Source organism: Mixophyes fleayi, chromosome 2, assembly GCF_038048845.1.
Source record: "Mixophyes fleayi isolate aMixFle1 chromosome 2, aMixFle1.hap1, whole genome shotgun sequence".
Classification (NCBI taxonomy): Eukaryota; Metazoa; Chordata; class Amphibia; order Anura; family Limnodynastidae; genus Mixophyes; species Mixophyes fleayi.
Genome location: NC_134403.1, coordinates 75,275,173 through 75,290,048, shown reverse-complemented (window position 1 = coordinate 75,290,048; position 14,876 = coordinate 75,275,173). Strand labels below are relative to the sequence as shown.

The window sequence follows — 14,876 nt, the reverse complement described above, 5'->3', positions numbered from 1 at the left end:
AGGACTGCAGCGCTAAACTTTTATATGGCAACTTTACTTCTCATGGATTCTATGATCCTTATTTTGCTATGTATAATTTTAGGACACTTTTTGTTCTTTGTATAGAAAGTGTCCTTTGCATAATTTACATTGTAAGCTCCAATGGGGTCAATATTCTCTGGAAAAAGCTGCATAATATGGATTAATAATAAAACTTTGAGAAATATCTCATGGCAGCTCATAGATAGCAAAGGCTGAGATTACAGATCTGCTCCAATTCGTAATGTTTGTTTCGTACATGAAGCAGTACTTTAATACAATACAATAAATATGATAAACACAAGTTGTACCTTCGAGCAGGATATATTTCAATCTCAGCTCATTCTTTGGCTGCCTGTCCCCTGACATAAAAGTTGGGAAGCTTGTTTAGTAGATGCCACAATTAACATTTTCAAACTCCATAGTATAAGAGAGCTGACATGTCATCCTTGCTCCTTGTTCAGGAAAAGACTACCTTGTTCTGTTTTCAATCTGTAGCCAGCATTTTTGACATAAAGACGCCAGTATGCAAATGAAAGGTGACAGAGCAGCAATTAAACATTTTTCTCCACTTTGGAGAGAGTATAGTACATTTTTTTTTTAGAAACATGTTTTGAGACATAGAAAGCGAGACAGATATTTTGTAAAATATTTTAAAGACACCAGTGTAGTTTTATATATGGATGACTGGTTCATTCAATATCCCTGTGCTCATTACTCAAGAACAGACCTATCAATAACCCAAAAACTTCTGTCCACAAAGGCACAAAAAAAGGTGGTCACCGTGCCTATGTGTGCATTATGGAGCAATGCATTAAAGTTTTAAATGAACACATTTTAAATATACACCTGCTGAACTATATTTACATGTATTTCCATTAAAATTCTGTAATTTATTTATTTTATATTTCTACTTAGGTGGTCTTTTGATACCTTAGATCGCCAAGCACCAGAGATACCGCACACAAATACTAAGTCAAGCAAATATTTGGGAGCACCCTATTTTAAAATCAAAATGAATCTTGATAAATTGTTGATGCATTTTAAAGTCAATGTACAAACACTCAAAATACAACCAAAACATCCCCCCAAAACACAAGAATAGATAGTATTCCCAAAGCCAAGATGTAAGTCCCTCAACCTATTCCCAGAGCAGGACCATAAGCAGAAATCAGTGCTGTCTACGTCCACTCTGTCCACTCATATATCAAACACGGAGCAGCTGGACATCACTAGGAAATAGAGACTAGCCAACAGGCCACTCTCCATCTGTGCTGTTTTAGGAGCCATAGTCCAGGGAAGGGAAAATTAATATGTATCAGCGCTGATTGAAGACAGCTGAGCATCCCCCATCTGTTCACTCTGACAAGGAAGATACAGGGAGACTAACATCACTCATAAAAGAGAATCGTAGTGCTGACTCTTACAGAATATCCATAAATGTAACCTTGCGTCACACTAGTCTACTCAAAAGCCTGTTTCATTTCCATCTATTTCACAGAATCAATTAGAATGATTTGCTATTAAATCAAGCTAAAATAATAAAAGTTTCTTTTTATTTTACATATTTAGTCGCATGTACTATTGTGGGGCATCCTACATGGAAAAAGTGTTGGTGGAACAATATACGAAGCTCTTGTCTTATAAGCATAAAAGACAATATGAAAATAATCAAACAAAACTAAAATACGAAGCATTGTATATTTAACATAAATTAAAACTGTAGTCAAACATAAAAAAAACATATCATTGGTTAAATGTATCTTTCATTAGAGAATTAAAACAGATTTTTCATAGTCAAGAAGTAAATAAATATAGACTTTGTAAAACAACTGGTCACAACTAGTTTACAGGTATCAACTGATTTAACCCCACTAAACAACAATGCAAAGTAATATTGGAAAATACAAAGTGTGCAGTTCCGAAAAACGGATAAAGAAAGCTTATGATTTTTAGGAAAGTATTTAAAGGTTTTATCAATTGCTTTGCGATTAGGTTTTAAATTTATAAAGAAGTTTCATTCACAAGTGCTTGTCAATCAAGTGTATTCTTAGCGGAGAGATAAAAAAAGATAGGACACAAAGGAGAATGTGATGTACCGTTTGCAAATCACTAAAACAATGAAATACAAAATACACTTCCTAAGCTAAATTCTTAAAGTGATACTACATGAGTTACTACAATTATAGGTCAGTCATCCTCATAGGGCTTCAGCATATGGATTGGACATTTGCTCATGTTGGTCATACTATAGCTGCTACAATCCCTTTAAAAGTCTTCATAGCAAGATGTGAAGAAGATCCCTCCACAGTCATTTGATAATTTGACACAATGTGCTGAAATAACTTAATGAGTTTATTAAATGTCCTCGCTATTCTCTATCAAATGTTTAGGGTCAATGCCTGAAGTACACTTGCATTATTTTAGTTTTAAACAGACTAATAATAATGTGTGTGTGCGTATTTGTATAGTGTTTGATGCAATGTTAAGCGAAGCAGTCATTGATCCTTTGCTATTTTAGTCATGCTCTGAAATTGCTGGATGGAAATTCCAATGTTTCCCATTCTGACTTCATGTGGTATTTCAATGATTCTCCCTAGGAGAGAAACTATGTGTCAATGGGGGCCTTATGGACCCCATCAAGGGATTAGCTGGTCGTAACTTCACTACTACACTGTGACATGGTTGTAAAAGTCAGTGTGAAGGGGATGAGGACTGTTTTACATTTAAGAAACAAGTATAACTGGAATTCCGAATATGTATACAACATATGGTAAATTCTAGGGATGTGCACCGGCGACTTTTGAGGTCTCGTGTTTTGTGTTTTGGATCCGGATTTTCGTTATTTTTGAGGTTCGGATTTGTCTCGCAAAACACTTGACGAAAGGTCTCGGTTCGGATTTAAGGTATTGGATTCGGATTTTTTTTGAAAAAAACATAAAAAGTTTAAAAATGAAGTTTTTGGGCTTATTTTCACTCCTAGGCTATTATTAACCTCAATAACATTCAATAACAAGCATTTCCACTAATTTACAGTGTATTCTGAACACCTCACAATATAGTTATTAGTCCAAAACGTTGCAACAAGGTATCTTTCTGGACTGCGTAGAGGAGTGGGTCACCACAATATATATTAAAAACCCTGAACTTTTATGATTCGCACCAATAATTGTACCTGGACTGCGTAGAGGAGTGGGTCACCACAATATATTAAAAACCCTGAACTTTTATGAATCGCACCAATAAATGTACCTGGACTGCGTAGAGGAGTGGGTCACCACAATATATATAATAAGAAAACCATCAACTGGTTTGATTCGCACCAATAAATGTACCTGGACTGCGTAGAGGAGTGGGTCACCACAATATATTAAAAACCCTGAACTTTTATGAATCGCACCAATAAATGTACCTGGACTGCGTAGAGGAGTGGGTCACCACAATATATATAATAAGAAAACCATCAACTTGTTTGATTCGCACCAATAAATGTACCTGGACTGCGTAGAGGAGTGGGTCACCACAATATCTTAAAAACCCTGAACTTTTATGAATCGCACCAATAAATGTACCTGGACTGCGTAGAGGAGTGGGTCACCACAATATATATAATAAGAAAACCATCAACTTGTTTGATTCGCACCAATAAATGTACCTGGACTGCGTAGAGGAGTGGGTCACCACAATATATTAAAAACCCTGAACTTTTATGAATCGCACCAATAAATGTACCTGGACTGCGTAGAGGAGTGGGTCACCACAATATATATAATAAGAAAACCATCAACTGGTTTGATTCGCACCAATAAATGTACCTGGACTGCGTAGAGGAGTGGGTCACCACAATATATTAAAAACCCTGAACTTTTATGAATCGCACCAATAAATGTACCTGGACTGCGTAGAGGAGTGGGTCACCACAATATATATAATAAGAAAACCATCAACTTGTTTGATTCGCACCAATAAATGTACCTGGACTGCGTAGAGGAGTGGGTCACCACAATATCTTAAAAACCCTGAACTTTTATGAATCGCACCAATAAATGTACCTGGACTGCGTAGAGGAGTGGGTCACCACAATATATATAATAAGAAAACCATCAACTTGTTTGATTCGCACCAATAAATGTACCTGGACTGCGTAGAGGAGTGGGTCACCACAATATATTAAAAACCCTGAACTTTTATGAATCGCACCAATAAATGTACCTGGACTGCGTAGAGGAGTGGGTCACCACAATATCTTAAAAACCCTGAACTTTTATGAATCGCACCAATAAATGTACCTGGACTGCGTAGAGGAGTGGGTCACCACAATATATATAATAAGAAAACCATCAACTTGTTTGATTCGCACCAATAAATGTACCTGGACTGCGTAGAGGAGTGGGTCACCACAATATATATAATAAGAAAACCATCAACTTGTTTGATTCGCACCAATAAATGTACCTGGACTGCGTAGAGGAGTGGGCACTGGGCACCACAATAAAATATATAAAAAACCTTCAACAGGTCTGCATTACACTACACATACGGCTGCTCCTCCATCCTCTCCATCATATACATGTTGGAGTTTTAGCATGTGACAACCTCTTGTTTTTGATAATGTCAGTGCATTTTGAATATTTTTCAATTTGCCCCACACCACTGAATGTACTTTATCTATGATACGCATCTATCTATCTTGACTGCGTAGTGTGGTGGCCCCGGTACACAATTTGGTACCGGGGCCACAATAAAATAAATACACCCTCCACGTGTCAGAATTCCACCAAACAAGTATCTGGACTGCGTAGTGGGGTGGCCCCGGTACCCAACTTGATACCGGGGCCACAATAAAATAAATACACCCTCCACGTGTCAGAATTCCACCAAACAAGTATCTGGACTGCGTAGTGGGGTGGCCCCGGTACCCAACTTGATACCGGGGCCACAATAAAATAAATACACCCTCCACGTGTCAGAATTCCACCAAACAAGTATCTGGACTGCGTAGTGGGGTGGCCCCGGTACCCAACTTGATACCGGGGCCACAATAAAATAAATACACCCTCCACGTGTCAGAATTCCACCAAACAAGTATCTGGACTGCGTAGTGGGGTGGCCCCGGTACCCAACTTGATACCGGGGCCACAATAAAATAAATACACCCTCCACGTGTCAGAATTCCACCAAACAAGTATCTGGACTGCGTAGTGGGGTGGCCCCGGTACCCAATTTGATACCGGGGCCACAATACCTCCTCAAAACATGCTCCAGACAATTCGTCATTGACAGACCCCAGACAGACAGGGTCGTAGTGTTACTGTTTGACTTTGTAAACCCAAAAAAATGTCCCTGTTGCACTTGCACATAGTCGTGCAATCAAGACTGACTTTTTCATTTAAAGGCACGATCTTTCAAGTGTCAGAAAGAGAGAGAAGACACAGGAGAGGAGAGTTGTAGCTGGGGACCTGGGGTGGAAGCTCCCAGGCTCCCCCAGCATTGCCTGGAAGTCTGAGCGTGGTGACTGAGCCAGGGCAAGGAATGTGTGCCCTGGATGAGGGGGAGAACTCCATGCCACTATAGTGAACCCAAGAGAGAGGGGGACACTGCACATGGAAGAGGCCCTGGAGTGAGGGCTGCTACAAGAGGCATGGTAGCTGTAGTGTCAGATCCTGAGGCTGAGAGTACACAGAGTGACGTGTCAGAGCACAGGAGACATTATCCCCGCAGAGGAGGGATGAGCTGCAGTTGAGAGGTCTGCTGTTGAAATAGGACATGCACACTTTAACAAACCAATCATTTCAGCGACAGGGCCTACCAAACAACTTTGACTGAAATGATTGGTTTGTTTGGGCCCCCACACCAAAAAAGCTATTCATCTCTCCCTGTACAGACTAAACAGGCTCTACTGAGGCAAGATGTCGTCCTCATCCTCAACCTCTGATTCCTCTCCCCCTACAGTGTCTACTTCCTCCTCATCACACATTATCAATTCGTCCCCGCTGGACTCCACAACCACAGGTCCCTCTGTAGTATCTGGAGGGCAGTGCTGTACTTCATTGAGGAATTGATTATTCATTTTTATAAACATCATTTTTTCAACGTTGTGAGGAAGCAACCTCCTTCGCCGCTCACTGACCAGGTTCCCCGCTGCACTAAAAACTCTTTCCGAGTACACACTGGAGGGGGGACAACTCAGGTAAAATAGAGCCAGTTTGTACAGGGGCTTCCAAACTGCCTTTTTTTCCTGCCAGTAACAATATGGACTGTCTGACATGTCTACTTGGATGGTGTCAGCAAAGTAATCATCCACAATTTTTTCTATTGTGACAGCATCCAATGCAGCGAGAGTAGACATGTCTGCAATGGTTGGCAGGTCCTTCAGTCCGGACCAGATGTTATCAGCATCCCCGCCAGTGCCTCTTTTGGGAAAACTGAGCTTTTTCCTCGCAGCCATAGATGTGGAAGAAAATGAGGGTGGAGCTGTTGGCATGTCACGGTCCTCTTCAGAGGACAATCTCCTGACCAGCAGGTCTTTGCACCGCTGTAGATTTGTGTCCGCCGGAAACAGAGACACAACATACGCTTTAAACCGAGGATCGAGCACGGTGGCCAGAATGTATTCCTCTGACTTTAAAAGAGTGACCACCCTCGGATCCTGGCAAAGCGTACGAAGGGCTACATCCACAAGAGCTACATGCTTGCTGTAATCGCAATGGCTTACCAGCTCCTCCCTCACTTTCTCCAGCTGCTTCTGCAACAGCCTGATCAGGGGAATGACCTGACTCAAGCTGGCAGTGTCGGAACTGACTTCTCGTGTGGCAAGTTCAAATGGCTGCAGAACCTTGCACAACACGGAAATCAGTCTCCACTGCGCTTGACTCAGGCGCATCCCCACTCCTTTGCCTATGTCGTAGGTGGCTGTGTAGGCCTGAATGGCCTTTTGCTGCTCCTCCATCCTCTGCAGCATATAGAGGGTGGAGTTCCAGCGCGTCACAACCTCTTGTTTGAGGTGATGGCAGGGCAGGTTCAAGCTTTTCTGATGTGCCTCTAGTCTGCGGTAGGCACTGGCTGAATGCCGAAAGTGTCCAGCAATTTTGCGGGCCACCGCAAGCATCTCCTGCACACCCCTGTCACTCTTGAGGTAATGCTGCACCACCAAATTAATGGTGTGGGCAAAACATGGGACGTGCTGGAAATTGCCCATATTTAATGCCCGCACAATGTTACTGGCATTGTCTGACACCACAAATCCCCATGAGAGTCTAAGTGGGGTAAGCCACTGGGAGATAATTTCCCTCATTTTCTCTAATATGTTGGCAGCGTTGTGCCTCTTATTAAAGCCTGTAATGCACAATGTTGCCTGCCTTTGCATGAGCAGCCATTTTGTAGATGCTGCTACTGATGCAGCTGTTGCTGTTGCTGCGGAAGGGGATGCATCTACCCAGTGGGCTGTCACAGTCATATAGTCCTTCGTTTGCCCAGAACCACTTGTCCACATGTCCGTGGTTAAGTGGACAGTGGGTACAACCGCATTTTTAAGAGCACTGAGGACACTTGATCGTACTTCTCTGTACATTTTTGGTATCGCCTGCCTAGTGAAGTGGAATCTCGAGGGGATTTGGTACCGGGGACACAATACCTCCATCAACCCTCTAAATCCCACTCCACTGATGGCGGACACCGGGCGCACGTCTAACACCAACATTGCAGTTACAGCCGCAGTTATACGCTTTGCAATAGGGTGACTACTATCGTATTTGGTGGTCATGGCAAACGACTGTTGGACGGTCAATTGTTTGGTGAAAGACTTAGCGGTCTTACGACTTCCCCTCTGGGAAGATGACCGACTAACAGCAGCAACAGCAGCAGTGGCAGTAGTAGGCGTACCGCTGCAGGATTCCTCGGATGAATCCCGTATTGAGGAGGACTCAGTCTGGCTGGTGACTTGGGCTGCAGGACTGAATCTGATGGAGATTGTGGAGGAAGTTGACGAGGAGGGTGTTGCTGGTGTGTATCCAACTGGACCACGGGATTTAGGTGTCCCTGTACCGATGAGGGTCCTAGCCCCAGTTCCTGAACTAACCACTGAACTATGAAGGTTATTCAGGTGACGTATAAGGGAGGATGTTCCTAGGTGGGCAAGATCCTTACCCCTGCTTATTTGAGCTTTACATAAGCTACATATTGCCATACATTGGTTGTCTGGATTTGGATAAAAATAACTCCAGACCGAAGAGGTGCATTTTTTGGTCTTCTGACCAGGCATGACGATGGGCTTTTTCATCCCATGGACATCAGCTGTTTCCCCCCCTGGTGCCTCATTTACAATAACCACATCACCATCCTCATCATCAAGTTCCTCCACAGCGCCAGCTACATCATCAATAGCCTCCTCCCGAGCCACCTCTTCCCGTACAGTGATGGGAAGGTCAGGCTTGACAACCACCAACACGCTTGGACTCGCCTTGGGGATTTGTGATAATTTCTCTTTAGAAGGCAGAGTTGTTTGCTGTTTTGTTGCTGACAGCATAACTCTCTTCAATTTTTTGTAGGGGGGGGGAGGAGGAGGAGGGCTAAGATCCGTGGGTGAAGCTGAACCACTAGTCATGAACACGGGCCAGGGCCTAAGCCGTTCCTTGCCACTCCGTGTCGTAAATGGCATATTGGCAACTTTACGTTTCTCCTCAGATGATTTTAAGTTTCTCTTTTTGCTACTTTTTCTTAACTTGGGCTTTTTGGATTTTACATGCCCGGTACTACGAGATTGGGCATCGGGCTTGGAAGACGACGTTGATGGCATTTCATCGTCTATGTCATGACTAGTGGCAGCAGCTTCAGCATTAGGAGGAAGTGGGTCTTGATCTTTCCCTACTTTATCCTCCAAATTTTTGGTCTCCATTATATGTAGCACAAGATACTGCAGAATGTGTGAACTTGGTAATATTGCAGTACCAATGGACTTATAATGCTGGATTGGTTTTGCAAATTTGGTTATAATTATTATATATATTTTTTTTTTTTTAAATTTTTTATTTTTTTTTACTTTTTTTTTATTTTTTACAAACTTGGGAATAATGGGGAAATAACTATGCCCTTAGAAGCACAGAGCACAGGACACAGCACCACTGGACTGAACAGGACACGGCACAGGACCCAGCAGCACTACGGAACTCAGCAGGACAGAGCACAGGACACAGCACCACTGGACTGATACTGCAGAATGTGTAAACTTTGTAATATTGCAGTACCACTGGACTTTTACTGCTGAATGTGTGAACTTGGTAATATTGCAGTACCAATGGACTTATAATGCTGGATTGGTTTTGCAAATTTGGTTATAATTATTATATATATTTTTTTTTTTTTTAATTTTTTATTTTTTTTTACTTTTTTTTTATTTTTTACAAACTTGGGAATAATGGGGAAATAACTATGCCCTTAGAAGCACAGAGCACAGGACACAGCACCACTGGACTGAACAGGACACGGCACAGGACCCAGCAGCACTACGGAACTCAGCAGGACAGAGCACAGGACACAGCACCACTGGACTGATACTGCAGAATGTGTAAACTTTGTAATATTGCAGTACCACTGGACTTTTACTGCTGAATGTGTGAACTTGGTAATATTGCAGTACCAATGGACTTATAATGCTGGATTGGTTTTGCAAATTTGGTTATAATTATTATATATTTTTTTTTTTTTTTAATTTTTTTATTTTTTTTTACTTTTTTTTTATTTTTTACAAACTTGGGAATAATGGGGAAATAACTATGCCCTTAGAAGCACAGAGCACAGGACACAGCACCACTGGACTGAACAGGACACGGCACAGGACCCAGCAGCACTACGGAACTCAGCAGGACAGAGCACAGGACACAGCACCACTGGACTGATACTGCAGAATGTGTAAACTTTGTAATATTGCAGTACCACTGGACTTTTACTGCTGAATGTGTGAACTTGGTAATATTGCAGTACCAATGGGCTTATACTGCAGGATTGGTTGTGAAAATTTTGTGGTAATTAAAAAATATTAAAGTAGTTTTTGGTATTTTATAAAAAAAACTTTTTTTTATTTTTTTAAACACAGGGGAATATTGGGGAAATAACTATGCCCTTAGAAGCACAGAGCACAGGACACAGCACCACTGGACTGAACAGGACACAGCACAGGACCCAGCAGCACCACTGACCTCAGAAGGACAGAGCACAGCACACAGCACCACTGGACTGATACTGCAGAACACAGCACAGCACAGCACAGCACAGCACTAAACAGCACAGCACTAAACAGCACAGAACTAAACAGCACAGAACTAAACAGCACAGAGGACCACCTAACACACCCTCCCTCTACCCTGATCAATGCCCGAGTGAAGATGGCGGCGACTAGCGGGGAATTTATAGGATCCGAGTATCGCGAGATCCGACAACGGGATTATGAGTCAGAGCCTCAGTTTCACTTTTGAATTTGGCGCCAATACCCGGATCTGTCTCGGATCCGACTCGGATCCGCAACGTTCGGGTGGGCTCGGATTTCAGAAATCCGAGCGCGCTCATCCCTAGTAAATTCCTTTAAAACTTCCACATAGAGGCTTCTACATTCTCTGCTTGGTGACCCCTACAGGCCCCTATTATAACAACAAATGGAAAGATCTGCCCAGAGTTAGAGCTATGTTCTCTGCTAGTTTATGAGCTGGAAAGCACAGTCAGTCTGCAACTATCAATGACCTTACACATCTCAGACAGCTTAGCTTGCCTCATGGTTTGTGCATCTTTCAAATAAAGATCTATTATGTATGAATAGGAAAGCCATTGCTATTATATTTAGTTCATTTGCAAATTTGGTTGAATTTATATGCAACTTATTTCATATATATATATGAAATGTCTACATTTTTCATTCTCTTAGCATGGCTGTGCTCTAGAGGTATATTCAGAACTATGCTTTCTATGTGTGTGAAATAAGACTGTGCTACACAGAGTGAGTGCAGCCAATATCAATGAGAATGCAGCAAATTAATTCGCTAGGAACAAACTTAGATGACGTCTTTAGAACATATCTAGTATTCTGTTTTGAACATAAGTTAAATACTGACTGTTTTTTCATGTAGCACACAAATACTTGATAGCTTATTTGTACACTGAAATTTAAAGTTGATATTTGTGTGCTACATGAAAAAACAGTCAGTATTTAACTTATGTGCAAAACAGAATACTAATTTGCATCCCTTGCATTGTAACATGGTTTTGTCCAGGAGACTTAAATAAGAAGTTTCTTAAGTTAAGATCCTTAATGAATCAGGCCCAATGTCCTCTTTTAAGGAAAAGTGTAACCAATAACTATTGAAATCAAGGCATTTAGTGGGCCATTGCCTATGCTGACAAATCAGTGGTTTTACGAAAACAGAATTACTTTTGCAGCTGTTATCCACACAGCCAAAAAGGGAACACTGCCCAGTGTCTCTATCCCCTGTCTGGCCAGGAATAAAGTTCAACTGACCTAGGTAATGAAACTTCTTGCAAGTGTCACATCTGAGAAACACAAAACAAAACTTTGTATCTGTAGGTATTACTGTCCAATGAGACTGTGCAGGAAGGTGAGGACTTCAGGGGTGCAGCCCGTAAAGTGGGAAATGAAAAAAATAAATAAAATAAAAGAGCCCAGAGCAATGAAATCATTTAGAGGTCAATATGTAGGGAGGAAAATGTAGCTAACCTACTTGTGTAGTAACAGGTTCTTTGTTTAAAGTATGCTGTCTTCACTCCGCCCTACAGCAGTGTCCAAACTATTCTATGGTAAGAAATCTCAGCTGTGCAGGGTCTACAAAAACTCTCAAACTGGCAAATGCACATTGTCCGTCGTCAAGCTGCATTTCAGCACATTTACTTATATAGGGAATTTTCTCTTCACACAAACGCAACTATAAAATGAATGAATGGTTCACATAAATGTAAAACAAACACCTATCCACAAGCTGGCTATGCAGTGGTGTTGCAGTTAACATAGTTGTATAGACATAACTTTAGATTGATTATTATATCCAGAATAATGTCAGTATTGCAAACATTAATAAGGCCTTCTTTAAATGACTCTAGTTAAAGGAGTGCGCCAGGGGCGGAACATGGCATTGCCTTGTCCCATAGCAAAATTTGGGGGAAGGCCCACCGCATCAACCTGCCCTCCCGATGCCCCAGCTCTGGTCTTCTGAAACCGGGGGCATTTGTGGACTGGCATTCCGAGGCACCCTGACCTCCGGAACCCTGCAGTAGTGAAAGTTCCACCACTGGAGTACACATTGCTTATGTTATAAAGAGGCCCTTCTGCATATTTGTTTTTTTTAAAAAACAAAACATACAACATGCATATACCAGTGGTATAATAACATAGTGGTAGTTAGGGGGGCAGGGACTGATGTGAATGTATAAACATTCTCTCCAAGTAATATGCTGGTGCTGTATAATGATAATAAATTATAATTAGATATGAACACTATTAATACATGAATTATTTTTTTGTGGAGTCCACATGATTAGGAAAAGAAATGTCGGCATTGTATTCCCCTTACAGACATTACTGTGTATCAATTAATAAATATAATCTTTTCACTCCTTTACAAAAGATTTAAAGCCTCAATTCCCATTATTATTTTATGGCTCTTCCCACTGGAAACACCTTGGTAGATATAGGCAACAATATGTTCAATATTAATAGTACACATTCTAAAAGAAGATAACAGAAACTGTTGGCTGGTCCTAAAATCTACTCAATAACATGCACGACACCCTCATCCACTGGGAAGCGATAGCAGGGAATGGATTCATTTTATTACAGATAGAATAGGGAAAGTTCTATCTCTTGCTATAAAATAAAGAACACATGTGTTGCCAATATTGTATCATCTATCTTACATGGAACATAATGTTCTCCCCCGAAAACTGGCCCTGAAGGAATTAAGGGCATGTAATAAAGAGTTCTGCTATTAGATCCATGCATCAACTGAGCTAGGTCTTGGTAACATGTTGGAACGAAAACGACCTTGAAAAGTGTAACACACAGAAGATGACGCACAATGTATTTAACATCACCATCAACAACAACTTAAAAGTTTAAACTCTAAGGGGGGCATTCAATTGTTGCTCCGGACTGCAAAAAAACGAGCGCGTTAAAACTATTACCGTTTATACGGTAAACTTGCGCGTAAAAACCGTTACTCGCTGAATTTCATCTCGCAGCTCAGGGAGCTGCGAGATGAAGTTCAGCGAGTAATTACCGTATAAACAGTAATAGTTTTAACGCGCTCATTCTTCCGGCGGCCGGAGCAACAACTGAATACACCCCATATAATCTAAATACCATGTTAGCTATAAACTGCCACAAACTACAAGACATGAATTAAAAGAACAAAACAATGCCTTATGCTATTAATATCTAATGATATAAAATATATAAATCAGAGCTGGGTCTTATTAATCAGGGCTGTATTTGGTCTATTAATATCAACACTATTTAGAAGCCGATTTTTTAATAGTACATTTTACATAATAAATATGCTTAAATAAAGTAACTATGTTCTAACTGTGGGACCAGGGGTTAATGCTTATTTAATATGCTACTAAGCCTGCCATTGAAATACTGTAAAAAAGAGCCTATCAAATACAATTTATAAGCGCACACATTAAAGCAATGTAGTAGTTGTAGGTACTTGAAAGCATGTAAGTAAGCCTTGGGGATTCATGTAAAATGAGCACAAAAGTCAGAATTTTATGATGTGCCAAACTTTTGTGAATGTAAAAGAAAGCAGCAGTCCATAGAAGACTGCAATGAAATACAGCTGGTTTGTTATACAGGCAGTCAGGGGCGAACGCAGGATTTAGAAGGGGGGGGGGGGGGTTCTGCCCCCCCAGAAAAAAAAAAAAATATGGCGAAAGGGAGCTGCTCGCATGCGCAGCAGCTCCATTTCGGCACGTTTGAATTCTACAGCAGCCGCGGCACTGTCAAGCAGCATCCGCGGCAGTGCTGTATTATACTACAATACAGCACTGCCGCGGACGCTTCTTTGACAGCGCCGCGGCTGCTGTACAGTACCGTTGGTTCGCGGAGGGGAGGGGTTTCCGGAGAACCAGAAACCCCCCCTGCGTGCGCCACTGGCAGTGGTGATGGCGGATAGTAACCCAACTAGAGGTATGAGGGTACTTACTGCTGAATCTGTGCAGCTGTAGGACAGACAATCCAACCTATACCTTGGTTATTAGTAATCTAAATAGATCCCAGTCAGCTCTGCTGCCACTAGAATCATATGTATAATGCTCTCTGACAGCAGCTGCCATTACAGTGTGTATAAGTCTATTAAGTGAAGGCTGATTAATAAATCTGAAACCTATCAGAGAGCCGAGAACGATTTTTTTACAAAGAACTGTGTTAAACGATCATGTGACATTATAAAGCACTATAGCTATTCATACATTAAATACGCCAATGCAGTACATTTTACATAGTGGCAAACATCCGCATGCTATACAAAATTACAACACATCAGATGTTACGTCAATCGTCACACTTGTTTGATCTCCTTACACAGACTACATTTGCAAATCATTTCTAGAGACTCTGCTATCACAGTTAAATTTCTACAAAGGGAGGAATTCAATTGACCGCAGGTTGTTGTTTTTTTTTTTTTTTTTTTTAACACCACGTTAAGCGATTTTAATGCGGTTTTCACTCATTTTGAAGCGGGTTAACTTTACACGATATTTAATTACATTTTTAACGCACCTTCATTTTTTTGCTCAAAAGGTCCTATCGCGGACAAGTAGATGATCCATTGAAAGTATATACGGAGGGAGGGAGAAGCGTT

General features: G+C 41.3%; 1 protein-coding gene across 1 annotated transcript in view; it reads right to left on the bottom strand.

The window, feature by feature from the left end:
- FIGNL2 (fidgetin like 2) overlaps positions 1-14,876 on the bottom strand; it is a 61,535-nt gene that overhangs the window by 15,764 nt on the left and 30,895 nt on the right. The gene's annotated exons all lie outside the window — the stretch shown is intronic.